General features: G+C 36.6%; 1 protein-coding gene across 3 annotated transcripts in view; it reads left to right on the top strand.

The window, feature by feature from the left end:
• Nucleotides 1–16246, top strand: part of LOC113523198 (pro-resilin) — a 61198-nt gene that overhangs the window by 26138 nt on the left and 18814 nt on the right. The window lies entirely within an intron of this gene.

Here is a 16246-nt window from a genome sequence, read left to right on the forward strand (position 1 = left end):
ATTTTTCTACGAAACTATGATAGATATTTGAATAAATCCAATGTACTGTGAAAGCTTCTAAATATATATATTTATATATATATATATATATATATATATATATATATATATATATATATATATATATATATATATATATTAAAATTTTTAAAGTATTTATAAGGTCACAAAAAATATTGGTGGTTTTAGTGACTATTCCTTGAGGTACACCGATAAAAAATACATATATTCAGTATATATCATACTATAAAACGTAACAATTACATGGATGTGTTATGAGTGAAACATATTTACAAAAAATATGTATGTAAGTAGGCATAATATGGTAAACTGGTACTAGTTGAGACACGTAATGTCTACTAATAATGAATTGCCTTTTTCGGTTTTCCTCTTACAATATAATACGGGGCTTTTTAAAAAAAGTGCCTACAAAAATTTAAAAGGCGTTATTTTTATTGTTGTGTGTATGACCTTAAGAGATTTGCAAAAGCGACTATTAATAACGAATCAATATTGTACCTCTCCCTACATATGTTACTTTACAGATTTTATTCTGTTGTTGTTGTTTTGTTTTGTTCTGTTGTTGTTGGTGTCGACTCAGGATTACTCGAGTATGGCAGTAAATTTACAGGGTACAGAGAAATAACACCTGAGTCCTCAGGAATAGCAATACATGAAGGTTTCATGGGCGAAACAGTATACTCTGTTATGTCTATGGTACTGCTCATGTCAATAGGCAATGGTAACCACTTTCCATCAGGTGGGCCGTCAGCTTGTTTGCCATTCTAAGTTGCATAAATAAACTCGAATACATACTCGAATAATCAATGTACGGAATTCGGATACACTATACTCAAATACAATATCCGAGTACCTGCAGTAATCGAATACTTACCATACGACATTACAACAAGTAGTAAGTTTTATTTCTGATTTTACTTCCTATTTTTACTTTTATTTTCATAAACAAAGTTATTATGTTTTTTTAACCGAACGTTTATTATGTTTCTTTAAAATAAACTTTAGAAATCAACTAGAACAAAACTCGAATCTGATATATTGATACTTGAACACCCATACAAATACTCGAATACGTGTTCGAGTTCTCAAACTCGAATCTTGAGTAATCTTGATAACAAAGACGAATTCAGGACTATGTTATTTTATTCTTACCTTCGTTCAATGGAAAGTAGTATTAATTATAGTTTAACTCAATAATCTCGTACTTGACATATTCAGAGACTATTCATAAACTTATCTTACTTAGATCGTGTAGGATCTTTGTTAATATATTATTACCAATGATTACTACTTGCAATCAATATTAATAAATCGCTAATCTTTGAAACGTCTAAATCCTTATTCGTCACTGCTTTGCCTTTTCCCAATTATTTGAGGTTTATTTATATATTTATTTTTTATTGCACAATAAAACTTTGTACAAGTGGCGAGCTTAATGCCATATAGCATTCTTTACCAGCTAACCATTAGGTAAAAACAGAAAGCGTACGAAAATTGACGCAGTATATCTTCTTCTTCCACAAATGTCTATCAGCTGTTATTTCTGAGCTCGCTCCGCTTTTCAGCATATCGTTTTACACACAGACTATAGCATGGGGTTCTTCAAAAGGGGGGTAAAGAGGTTTCTTCAGGGTCGGCAACGCGCGCGTAATACCTCTGGTATTGCAGGCGTTCACAGGCTACGGTAACCGCTTATTATCAGGTGGGCCGTATGCTTGTTTGCCACCTCAGTAGTATAAAAAAAAACACAGTCCATCCACTTTTATTACGGTTATCCCTTTCCATTACATCCATCCACTTTCATACTTAACACTTTCTTTAAATCTAAATCCTTATTGCCTAATATTTATTAATGTGAAAGAGAGTTTGTTTGTTTGTTACCTCTTAACACTTTAACAGCTTAATTAATCATCACGACATTTGGTATACACTTAATATTTGGGACGGAGAAGATGACTAGGCTATTTTCTTTATTCCGGTAAATCAATATATCCCTGACATGCAGACGAAGTAGCAGGTAAAAGTTAGTAGTGGCATACATCCAACAAAACATGTCATCATTCGTCAGTTTATTCACGATTGAACCATATTTTTAGTATAACAGTTCTTATTGTATAATACTTGTTTTTTTATTTATATAAATATGTATATGTAACATCAACGAAAACCTATTATATAAACAATAGATCTTACATATAGCGTGACATACATACATACATACTAACTATTAAACTTGTAATTATATTATTAATGATTATTTAATTACATTAGGTGCCTTGTTTATTTTGAAGATGTAAGCGGTACAAGATGTTCGTATCTTAAACATATTTAGGGTTGTCATTAATATTATATTTAATTTTAAATAAATATACTTCAGTACATTTACTTTATTTATGCTATGTTTAAGAAAATTATTATAAAAAAAAAAAACACTAGAATATACTGGGTACTGAGGAATAACACCTGAGTCCTCAGGAATGGCAACGCATGGGGGGTATCATAGGCGAAACAGTATACTCTGTTATGTCCATGGTACATGGTGTAGGCGACGGTTACCACTTTCCATCAGGTGGGCCGTTAGCTTGTTTGCCATTGGATGAGACATGAGCAGTACCATGGACATAATAAAGTATACTGTTTCGCCCATGATACGCCCCCTGCGTTGCCATTCCTGAAGGCTCAGGTGTTATTTCTCTGTACCCTGTAAATTCACGCCATATCCCACCCTTCAAACAGAAACACAGCCATGCAAACACAACTGCTTTACAGTTGAAACACGAATGGTACAGAGGTACCCAAGCAATCGACTTTTGTACAAAGTCTCCCTCTGGTGCCCATTAATCAACCATTAAGTTCCCTTAGTCGCCTCTTACGACACCCAATGAAAAGAAGCCTTTCCTTGATCGATTAATGTGTCGTAAGATAGAATAATATAGATTCATAAAAAATAACTATTAAAAATGCTTATAATCGTATTTTCTAGAACAAGAAATATTTTTATTTTATTTATAAACTAGCTGCCCATCCCGGCGTCGCACGGATGGACATTTTTACATTTTAAAAAGTGGCCATTAAGGCTGCACACGCGACGGAAGCTTAAAAATGGAGTAACTTCTCCCCGTTTTCTCAACATTTCTCTTCACTGCTCTACTCCTATTGATCGTAGCGTGATGAAAAGTATACTATAACCTGCCCAGGAGTATGAAGAATAATTGTACCAAGTTTCGTTAAAATCCATCGAGTAGTTTTGTTTCTATAACTAACATACAGACAGACAGACAAAAATTTTACTGATTGCATTTTTGGCATCAGTATCGATCACTAATCACCCCCTGATAGTTATTTTGGAAATATATTTCATGTACAGATTTAACCTCTCTACAGATTTATTATAAGTATACCATAGATTACAAATGCGTGACAGCCCTGTTAACGCCGCGATATATTAACTCCTCACGTGACATTAGGGTTCAAGCAGGAAATGTTACGCCCAATTTTGTTGTCACAACGTTTTATCAATTAGGTACCGTGATTTACAAACCACAAATAACACATTTCACATAATAGTTAGTTTTTTTTTGTAATACTTACGCAATGCCAGGTTATTATTTTTTCTATCGCGTCGTAAAACGATTTGGGTTTAGTGGTGCCCTTTTCACGGTAATTCATTGTTATTTTTGCAATAATTATAAATGTTCACTTCAGATGTAATTATTATATGGCAACACTCTCTATAGTTAATAGGAACATTTTATTTTCGTATGTGGCAATGAATCAATCATTGGCAGGAGAAAGGGAAAAAGATTGTTGGCGACTGTTCTAAAAACAGAAATAGAAGTTTATATCGTTTAAAAGGTGAAAACATTTAATTCCACAATCGTGAAGCGTATTGTAATTTATAATTATATTTTTTTTTATTTATTTATTCTCTATTGACCACATTACAAAAAATGATTGGTACAAAAGGCGGACATAACATACAGACAAACAGACAAAAATTTTACTGATTACATTTTTAGCATCAGTATCGATCACTAATCACCGCCTGATAGTTATTTTGGAAATATATTTCATGTACAGAATTGACCTCTCTACAGATTTATTATAAGTATACATAGATAATATAACTTTATTGTCTATCGCTTAAAACTACTTACAATAACAGTATTTTCTGTACACACCCATAGACTAAACTTAATATTTTTTCACACGTACAATTTGTGTAAAACATTGCATAATGTGTTTCCAACATTGTTTTGACCTAATTATTTGTGCATTGTTTTTGTGGGAACCCTGGCTGTGTCATAACACGATATGAGCAAATTCCATAGAGCTTATCTCAAGGTAGTAAGGTCGATGTTTAGAAGGATTATGAGATTACGTTTTTTTTTTCTTTGATGATATAATTAATTTGTTGTCTTAATAACAGGGTACAAGTTTAAAGTAATAGTTAAATACATATGTATTACGCACTAAATTTTTCCTATGACTTCGTATCTTTATTGTTAATTTCTCATTCCCGTGGGAAAATTATAATCTTCCCGTTTTCAAGTGCAACAAATCAAAAAAAAAGTTGCGAACATTCTAAAAACACTTTTTTATGCAACTTAGAATGGCAAACAAGCTGACGGCCCACCTGATGAAAAGTGGTAACCGTCGCCTATAGACATGAGCAGTACCATGCACATAACAGAGTATACTGTGTCGCCTATGATATATCTCCATGCGTTGCCATTCCTGAGGTGTAAGGTTTTTTTTTTATGGATGATAATGGAATGGTATGCTATCAGTATACACCACATACACAATGAAAAGGCAGGTCGCTTAGCCCACCGTGATGAATACACCTGGACTTCAGCACGTTGGTTACCAGGGGGGACCACGTGGAGGTCGACCTGACAGGGTATATTGCTAGTAATGAAACTAATCCTCCCCTCGCCCAGGTATAAGCTGTTATGCCTTTGTACCCTGTAAAGTCACATATCCCACCCTTCAAACCGAAACACAGCTATGCAAAACTACTCCACATGAATGGGACAGAGGTGCCCAAGCAAACGACTTTTGTACAAAGTCTCCCTTTGGTAAATATTAAATACACACAAGTAAATAATATTATATTGTATCTATTATTTACGGCGTAATATAAACTAAAATATAATAACCAAGAGTCAAGTTAACATTTACATTTCCATTGACTTTGAAAGGCAAACACTGCCTGGCACCTATAGCAATAAACGTGATGATATTCCGTTATCGACTATTGAATGTGGGCGGTGGGTAAATGTTAGGAGATAAAGCCAAAGATTTACTAACACTTCGTTCAAATAACAAAAACAAAATTTTAATAAGACCTCACAAACATACTTATTAATATTATAAATATGAAAGTTAGTTTATCTGTTTGTTACCGTTTAGCCTCTAAACTTACTATATGGCAAGGGTGGCTGACTTGACTAGACCCAAGATCCACTGTTTACTGACGAAACCCTGCGCGATCTACCAATTATATACTTCTTGAAATCACAAATGAAACGACATAGTTCAGTACACGTGATGGGGGGAAAAGGATTGTTAGCAATGGAGTTTGACAGCCCCATTGCTAGCAATATACCTTATTAGGTCGACTTGCACGTGGTTCCCCTTGGAAACCATCGTGAACAATTCTTGTTGAATTCTTCACGATGGGCTAAGTGACCTACTTCACCCTCACCTATCATCACTCATTGGTGCCCCGCCGGTGTATACCGATAGCGCGGGTGGGACTGCCATTCCATTATCATCCACTTAAAAAACAAAGTTCAGTACACAATTATGTAGTATTGTAGTATTTTTTTATTTTATTAAGAGGGATAACATAAAACTGAGACTTATTCTCAGTAATTATTTATTTATATTAGTGTGAGCATTGCGTCTGAGCATCTTCCGCTAGATTTGCAAAATACTTTTTTTTTTTGCCTTGCCACGATCGACTGGACTAATAGTCGCGAGCGACCGGTTGGCCACTCCTGGTATATGGAATGGAGAAGAACTTATGCCATTTTTTATTATATTCAAAGAACACATTCATAGGAATGTACATCCACATTCACAAGAACATAGAATATTGACCATGTGGTTCCGGCATAAAACAGATCACCTCTTCCTTTCCCATGGATATCGTTGGAGCCGACTAAGGGAGGGCGAGGGATGGGCAATAGCGTCCCTCTAAAAACATCTATAAAGCCAAACTGCGATTGTTAATCCGCCTGCCAGATGTGGCAACTACTGGTAAACCATCTAAAGGCTGATATGATGAATGGACATATCCCGATCACGTGGATGAAGTCATAAGAAGATATTTTTTTTTTTTTTTTTTTACAACACAGGGGGCAAACGAGCATGCGGCTCACCTGATGGTAAGTGACTACCGCCGCCCATGATCACCCACAACACCAGCGGCATTGCAGGTGTGCTGCCGGCCTTTTAAAAAGGAATATACTCTTTTCTTGAAGGTTATGTTGTCGTATCGGTTCGGAAATACTGCTGCTGGAAGTTGATTCCAAAGAATGGTTGTGCGTGGAAGAAAGTGCCTTGAAAAACGCACGGTGGAAGACCGCCACTCGTCCAGATGATTGGGATGAAACTTTAGTTTGTGGCGGGTTGTACGGTGGTGAAAATCAGCAGCAGGTATCAATCCGAACAATTCCTCAGAACACTCCCCATGATAAATTCGGTAGAAGATGCACAGAGATGCAACATCTCTGCGCAGTTTCAATGGGTCAAGTCGGACAGTAAGGCGTTGACTATCGATAATTCGAGCCGCCCGACTTTGAATGCGGTCTAACGGAAGGAGTTGGTACTGTGGCGCTCCTGCCCACAGGTGAGAACAGTATTCCATATGCGGCCTGACTTGGGCTTTATATAATTTCAGGCGGTGTTCTGGCATGAAATATCGTCTCACCCTATTGAGCACTCCTAACTTTTTGGAAGCTATCTTAGCCTTCTCCTCCAGATGACCGCAAAACTGGACGTCGCAAGATATATCAACGCCCAGAATTCCTAGACTTGACTTTTTATCAAGGGAAGTGCCCTGAAAGTGAGGAGATACGACAAACGGTGTCTTTTTTGCGGTAAACGCGCAGACTTGTGTCTTTTTGGGGTTAAATTGGACAAGATTTTGTTCACCCCAGATCAAAACTTGATGGAGTGAAGTTTCGATTTCAGACACAAGTCTATTCCGGCACTCATCGGTATGTGCCCGCGAGATCTTTGCATGACCGGTATATAATGTATCTCCTGTACTGTCGTCCGCATAGCAATGAATATTACTTATCTGTAACATATCATTGATATGCAGAAGAAACAGAGTCGGAGATAGTACACAGCCTTGCGGGACACCAGCATTCAAAGGTTTTAAATCAGAGCATGCACCGTCGACTACGACCTTAATGCTACGTTCCTTGAGAAAACTGGCGACCCAAATGCACAGTTTCGCAGGCAACCCAAATGAAGGTAGCTTTGAAAGCAGCGCTCTATGCCACACCCGATCAAAGGCCTTCGCAATATCCAGACTAACTGCTAAGGCCTCTCCCTTACTCTCGATTGCCACTGCCCATCGGTGTGTTAAGTAAGCTAAAAGATCACCGGCCGAACGTCCCTGTCGAAAGCCGTACTGGCGACCACAGATCAGCCGGTGCTCTTCTAGGTACCGGAGCAGTTGACGGTTAATGATGGATTCCATAACCTTCGAGAATAAGGAAGTGATAGCTATGGGCCTATAGTTAGCTGGATCTGAGCGATCTCCCTTTTTAGGGATCGGATGCACCAGAGCAGTCTTCCAAAACTTTGGGACTATGCCCGATGAGTAGCTAAGCCGAAAAAGACGCGTAAGAACCGGAGCCAACTCTGGTGCGCACGTCCTAAGCACAATTGGAGGAATACCATCAGGCCCACTCGACTTATGGATTTCGAGGGAGAAAAGTGCTCTACGCACTGAGCTATGCGTGAATTTAATGTCAGGCATAGAGCTCCTACAACACAATATATATATATATATATATATATATATATATATATATATATATATATAATATAAAACTGTAGAGGTCAAATGTCTGTATATAGAAAAAAGAAACGCCAAAAACCGAGTCAGGGAGATGTTAGAAGTGAAACAGAACACAATCCAGATTGATTCCAATTTTTTTGTTTCTCTGTTTATTTGTCTGTTTATACGGGCTAATCTCTGAAACTGTAGGACCGATTTAAATGAGATTTTGCATAGCGATACCTTACATCCCCAGTCAACATTTTAAATACTTTTAATCACAGAAAATTAAAGAGGTCCAGTGGGATAGTTAAAAAACTATAGTAACTTACAGTTTAGTACAAAACCTACGTAAGTAGAGTCATTTCGACCTAAAACAAAGAGTGAGAACGACGCGTCATTTGTTAGTTTTGGTCCAGTATTCCCAGACATAATAAATAAGTAAGTACATACAGTAATAACAATACCACGCGGACAAAGTCGCGGGCGTCAGCTAGTATATATACTATGGCAGTCGACTGAGGCCCTACTATCGCTGTTGCACGGTCACGACCTCAATGCATTCTAGTTGCAAGTGCAACCGTGGTGGGAGGGGTACAGCACGAACAGCTAAACTAAAACCATTGCGAACTTTCCAAATTAATGTCCACATTTAGATAATGAACATCTTGATGCATTTAGAATGATCTAGAACGCAAATATCGCGAGAATATTTTTTTTTATATTTATTTATATCTAATATATAAAATTCTCGTGTCGCGGTGTTTGTTACCAAACTCCTCCGAAACGGCTTTACCGAATTTTATGAAATTTTGTGTGCATATTGGGTAGATCTGAGAATCGGTCAATATCTATTTTTCATATCCCTCAACGATAAGGGTGACCCTCCCCAAAAAATTTTTTTTTTATTTTTTTGACAAATTTTTCCATTTTTATTTTATTATGATTTAGAAATTGAAATTTTCACCCTTTTACGATCAACCCCTGTTGTTTAATCGCAGTTTTTATATGCCGCAATAGAGTTGCAAGATGACAATCGAATATAATAATTGTAGTACGATATATTTTCATGTACTCGTATAGTTCTAGAAATAATTTATATGGTAAAACAACGTTTACCGAGTCAGCTTGCAATATAATACATATATCACATCTCTATACTTAAAAATAATAGGGTCTTCATAGTGCCTCCGATCAAACTGTTTATAATCACTCCTCTCCATCCAAAGGTTGCCTGCAAGAGATCGCTCTTAGCGATAAGGTCGCCCGTTGTTTTCTCACTGTGATATTATTTCTTGTAATTGTTTATATCTATAAAAAGTTTACTATTGTAATCTTTTGGAGGAAACAATAAAGAGTATCTATCTATTTTTAATAATAATAAATCTTTTATTTTCAATTTTACAGTTACCCATAGTTTACAATTATTGCGATTAAAATTTACTTTTAATTACATTAATTAATTACATTAATTTTCAAAATACTAAAATTATATACCAGCATATTTATAAAATATGCTGGTTCTTGTATATTATTATTTACTAATTATATTTAATTGTAAATAAAAATACCATCTGTTGACTTCATGTAATATATTTTTTTTATACAACTTAGAATGGCAAACAAGCTGACGGCGCACCTGATGGAAAGTGGTAACCGTCGCCTATAGACATGAGCAGTATCATTGACATAACTGAGTATACTGTTTCGCCCATGATACCCCCCATGCGTCGCTTTTCCTGAGGACTCCGATGCTATTCCTTTGTACCCTGTTAATTCACGCCATATCCCACCCTTCAAACCGAAACACAGCCATGCAAACACAACTGCTTCACGTTAGAAACACGAATGCGACAGAGGTACCCAAGCAATCGACTTTTGTACAAGGTCTCCCTCTAGTTCTATTTCATAAAAAAGACCAATTTATAAACTTCATTCCCTTTAAATTTAACCTTGTTGGTTTCTCTGACATCCCATCCCATCAGTAATGAATCTATCTGAATCCATTTCAAATCTTAATTATACAGTAAATGTGCCATAGCTCACGTTTATTACTTCTTTACTGAATTAATTTATTCTATTTATATGTAAGATTTATTTGAATTAATTCAAAACAGAGACAGATACACGACGGTGACATTTGTGTATGCACCTTTATTAACATTGGTGTGTCAGTGAGGTATTGAATTATAACTAACTGGATACCTATTTATATATATATATATATATATATATATATATATATATATATATCTCTGTCACACCTGTCTCCCATTAGGGTAGGCAGAAACAATGGAACGCCAAATGCTTCGATTCAAACAAACCTCTTTCGCTTCTTCCACATTCATCAATCTTTTCATACACGCTCGCCGGTTACGGGTACTTTTAATTTGGCCCTTCTTGAGCACGTCGTCTATCTATTCTATTCTATTCTATTTAACAGCTGGCCCTCTAGACAAGTGACAAGCGAATCCGTCGATGGAATCGACATCGCTAGCTAGTCCGTGAGTTGGAATGAGTCATCGGGTGTTTTTTTTTAATGGATAATAATGGAATGGTAACCCCACCCACACTATCGGTATACACCGGCGCGGCACCAGTGAAGGATGATAGTTGAGGACACTTGATATGACACGACGGACTTATGAACATTATAATAGAAGGTAAGATAGAAGGAAGGAGGGGAAGAAGGAGACCAAGGCATAGTTAAAGCAGGCAGATTAAGGAAAAAGTTGGTGTCCTGTCGTATCAAGAGGTGAAGAGGCTCGCTGAAAATCGTAGTGAGTGGCAAGAGCTCCACCGACAAGAGAGCAGGGCCTCTAGAGACAGAGATAGCAACGCCAGATGACTCATTCCAACTCACATTTAACATTTGCCATTTGTCTATAGGTCCTGGGCCTCTAGACAAGTGCCAATCGAATTCGTAGATGGAATCAATATCGCTAGCTAGTCCGTCAGACAGAATGAGATAGTAACGCTGGATGACTGGGGGAAAAGGGATTGTTAGCAATGAAGTTTGACAGCCCCATTGCTAGCAATATGCCCTATCAGGTTAACCTCCACGTGGTTCCCCCTGGAAAACATCGTGAACTATTCTCCTTGAATTCATCACTATGGGCTAACTGATCTGCTTCCTCCTCACCTATCATCCCTCACTGGTACCCCGCCGGTGTATACCGATAGTGCGGGTGGGGTTACTATTTCATTATCAGATATAAAAAAACCCCCACCTGCGCTATTGCTATACACTGGCGGGGTACCAGTGAAGAGTGACAGGTGAAGATGTAGGCAGGTCAGTTTGCTCATAGTAACCAATTGGACAAGAATTAACCACTATGGCTACCTGGGGGAACCCCGTGGAGTTCGAAATGATAGGGTGTATTGCTAACAGTGGGACTGTTAAATCTCATTACTAATTATCCCTTTCCCCCATCAAAAAATATATTAATAAAATTATATAATCTATTTAAATGAAATCAGGGGGCCTACCATGAAATGAAATTCCGAAGTTTCGGACTCAATTTCGTGTTTTCGTTTATACCTAATACAGCCCAGTAAATGGAGCTCAACATTTCGTTCGTCATTAATCCTACCATAGAAGTTCACCATCGTACAACCCGCCATAAACTAAAATTTCATCCCAACCATCTGGACGAGTGGCGGTCCTCCACCGTGCGTTTTTCAAGGCACTTTCTCCCACGCACAACCACTCTTTGGAATCAACTTCCAGCAGCAGTATTTCCGAACCGATACGACAACATAACCTTCAAGAAAAGAGCATATTCCTTTTTAAAAGGCCGGTAGCACACCTGCAATGCTGTAGGTGTTGTGGGTGACCATGGGCGGCGGTAGTCACTTACCATCAGATGACCCGCATGCTCGTTTGCCCCCTGTGTTGTAAAAAAAAAAAAGTCCAAAGGAATAATATTTTAACATTTTTAATGTTTTTAAACGGTAAGTATTATGTGACTATAACATCAAATTTGTGTTTCGTACGGCTCCGATTTTTCGGAAAACATTTCATGGTAGGCCCTCAGATCTAGGCCACGACATTCACAATGATTTTTTTTGCTCGATGAAAATGGTATGGTATCCCCGCCTGCGCTAACGGGATACGCTGGCGGGGCACCAGTGAAGGGTGATAGATGAGAATGAAAACAGGCCAGTTAGCCTATCATGATGAATTCATAAAGAATTAACCATGGTAGTTTCCAGAGGGAACTGCGAGGAGGTCGACCTGGTTGGGTATATTGCTAGCAATGGGAGTCTCAGTCTCCATTACTAACAATCCCTTCCCCCCTCCATTCGCAATGATTGTCAATGAATCTTAACTTAATTGTGACTTGATTGTGAATGAATGGTAACAAGCTCAATGCGCCCAAGCAATTTTAATGTTATGAAATACTATTGTTTCAGGTTTCACCAATTATTTCCGATTGTTCTTATTACGATTACTATCTAATATTTTATCTGATAGTCGTAATTTTTCGTGCACATAAATTATTTTGAACTTTCAAAGCGAAGATTTTTTGTAATTCGTGCGAGTCAATCTCTAAATATTTTAAAGAGTAGACTTAAAGAGCATCTTCTATTTTTATGAACATTCATATATTTATTTATCTATATGTGTATGTATATATATATATATATATATATATATATATATATATATATATATATATATATATATATATATATATATATATATATGTATATATACATGTAACCAATTGTATATATATGTATGTATATATATATATATATATATATACATATATATATATGTATATATATATACATACATATATATATATATATGTATATATACACATATATATATATATATATATATATATATATAAATGTAACAATTTAGGGATTTTTTTTTCATTAACTATAACGTTGTGACCAAGAAGCCGCAGCGTCGAGCGAGTGGCATCGCCCTTCGGCCTTGCACTATCGGTGCTATGCATTGTTCGAGTGTTGTAATGCATTCAGTGTGCGCCGGCACATGTCTGTACGTCGCTGTTGTTATAAAATTGACAGATTATTTTGTCTGTTTGTCCATTGCAAGTTTATTTAAATTACTGAACGCATTTCGATGGCATTGTATTGTATTTCTCATAAATATGTATAACTGGCGGTCCGCCCCGACTTCGCACGGGTGGAAAGACAATAAGATAAAATGGTATTTTATATTAACTTTAAAGTGTAAATTGTTTACATTTTTTTAGATTACATTTATTGTAATTTTTTTTATATTTATATTTATTTATTTAATTCTTTATTATACACACCAGTTATAAGAATATGATCGAGGTAATCAAATGTACAAAGGCGAGTTTAACTCTGATAGAGTTAAGCTCGCCTTAAGATAAACATTTTACGCGTACACATTCGTATATACCTGTAGGGTCGCTCTTGAAATAAATTCAAATAGATCGATATTGGAATTGAGAACTCACACTCTTGAATTGCGTCACTTGTCACTAGCGACATAATGGTTCCATACTGTTCTGATAGATGCATATTGGTGCAACTTGCCAATGCAAACTATTGTAAACCGATCCTAATTGTAGCTAATGCCTAACTGTTCTTACACGAGTGCAGTATTAAATTGTCATTAGCAATAGATTTGGATTGAGATCCATGTTGGATTCAAGAGTTATCCTACTGTTTGTTTGTTTGTTTGTTTTGTTATTGATTATTATCATAATTTAATTGCTTTCTATTTGTATACAATTATTATTTTCTTTTGTTTGTTTTGTTTTGATTTCTTTTGTTCTTGTTTTGTGCGCTACTGTGTGGGCCGCATGTTTCTACGATTAAATTATTTCTTTCTTTCTTTCTTTCTTTTTATTTTATGTACAATGTTTCCGCTAATTCTAAATCGATTTTATTAATTATTTTTGTTTTTGAGAATAACATTTTACCAATACAAATTTTGTCTTTATTTTTTAACAAATCATTCCGTTATGCACATATCTTTCCGGCAGCACACCTCCTGCAATGCCTCTGGTGTTGTGCGTAATCACAGGCGGCGGTAGTCACTTACCATCGGGTGAGCCGCATGCTCGTTTACCCCCTGTATTATATAAAAAACCTGTCTTTACAAATGGTTAAAAATCTATTGAATGTGATACACCATACATTATTATCGACAGGTCGTTTTTGTGGTCGCCACAATCTCCCATAAAGCGTATTGTATGCAAAGATTGTCTAGTACATTCTGTTTGGCGCGTTCACTCGCCCCTCACGATTAGGGTTGCCACTTATCACAACATTATATAATTAAAAATTGTGTCACACAAAGAAAACGAGTTTAATAGTGACAAAACCAGTTATTTTGGTCGTTATCATTTCAGCCGTTAACTGTTCACTGCTGGACATAAGCCTTCTCCATAAGGGAGGTTTTGCCAATAGTTTCCACGCTTGGCAGATGAGTTGGCAGTTAGTCTTCAGAGGGACGCTGCTACCCATCCCTCGACCTTCCTTAGTCGCCACTTACGACACCCATGGGAAAGGAAGTGGTGGCCTTTTCGAAAGAGTTAAAATAAGTTATTTTAATATATTATACTAACTATATAGTCTAAATCTTCGTTCAAATATAAATATATACACGTTTATTATTATTTTTTAAATTTCACTAAAATTCTCATCTCCCCTCTTAAGGAGAGGAGATGGCAACTAACCCCCGGCAGAAGCACAGTCGGCCGGGGTTCAGGGCCCCAGAGAGAGAAACCGGCGTACAATGCGGGCAGAATCTAAGAGCACCGCTTTCTGCATCTTTCCCGGAAGTGAACCGCCTCTAAATCCCAACCGTCTGAGATGTTGTTCGAGACTGGTTGGGATAAGACCGTTCCGAGACGGTTAGATCCGGTAAAAGACGCAGAAACTCGCGGTGCATTACTGCCCGGTATCCTGTATTATTATTTGATTTAAAAACTAAACTACTGAATTGAGGGAGGAAAGGGATTGTTAGTAATAGAGACTGAGAATCTCATTGCTAGCAATATACCCAAGCAGGTCGACCTCCTCGCGGTTCCACCCTGGAAACTATCAGGGTTAATGCCTTGTGAATTCATCATGATGGGCCAACTGGCCTGTTTTCATTCTCATCTATCACCCTTCACTGGTGCTCTGCCAGCGTATCCCGTTAGCGCAGGCGGGGTTACCATACCATTTTCATCCATCAAAAAAACAACTACAGAATTGATTTTAACAAAATTCCTATGGGACCAATGTGTTACTTCAATAGTAAACTTATAATAGATAAAAAAAACAATTGTAAGTAAATATTTATAAAAACCAAAGTGGCAGCCCTATTCGTGCCGGCTTGAATTATAATGGCAGTGACGATAAAAACCGGGGACAAAGAAATAATACATACGATTATTAAAGAATACTCAACGACTCCATTAAATTAATTTTCAATTATTTTTTAATATGTTTTTTTTTTAATATCTAAAAATAGAATGTCGCTGTATAATATAGATACTGCCTTGACTTATTAATGATTTTTAATCTGACAGATACCAAAATAAAAATTTCCGATTTATATATATATTCTTTATTGCACTTGTAAATTATATTGTTAATGCATTTATAAATATAGTGACCAGTTTACCAAAGGGAGACTTTGTACAAAAATCGTTTGCGTGGGTACCTTTGTCCCATTCGTGTTTTAACCGTGAAGCAGTTGTGTTTGCATGGCTGTGTTTCGGTTTGAAGGGTGGGATATGGGGTGAATTTACTGGCTACAGAGGAATAACACCTGAGTCCTCAGGAATGGCAACGCATGGGGATACCCCTCCAAGGGCGAAACAGTATACTCTGTTATGTCCATGGTACTGCTCATGTCTATAGGCGACGGTTACCACTTTCCATCAGGTGGACCGTCAGCTTGATTGCCATTCTAAGTAGTATAAAAAAAATATATTGTGAGCAAGGGTGGACTTATCTCTGACAGAGATCTCTTCCAGTCAACCCAATGCAGTGAGAAAGCATTTCGTTAGCGGGCAGCTGAAGTGCTACAACTATTAATAAATAAACAAATATACAGTTAAATAAAATATTAAGATACATAATAAAATATTACATAAATACATATACTATAAATAAATATAATACCTACCTACTTATACGATGGATGTTAAAATAAATGAATATACTACCTACAATAGAAATTTAGTTAAATGATTT

The sequence above is a fragment of the Galleria mellonella genome, unplaced genomic scaffold (assembly GCF_026898425.1).
Source record: "Galleria mellonella isolate WM207_F2 unplaced genomic scaffold, CSIRO_AGI_GalMel_v1 utg146, whole genome shotgun sequence".
NCBI classification, from domain to species: domain Eukaryota; kingdom Metazoa; phylum Arthropoda; class Insecta; order Lepidoptera; family Pyralidae; genus Galleria; species Galleria mellonella.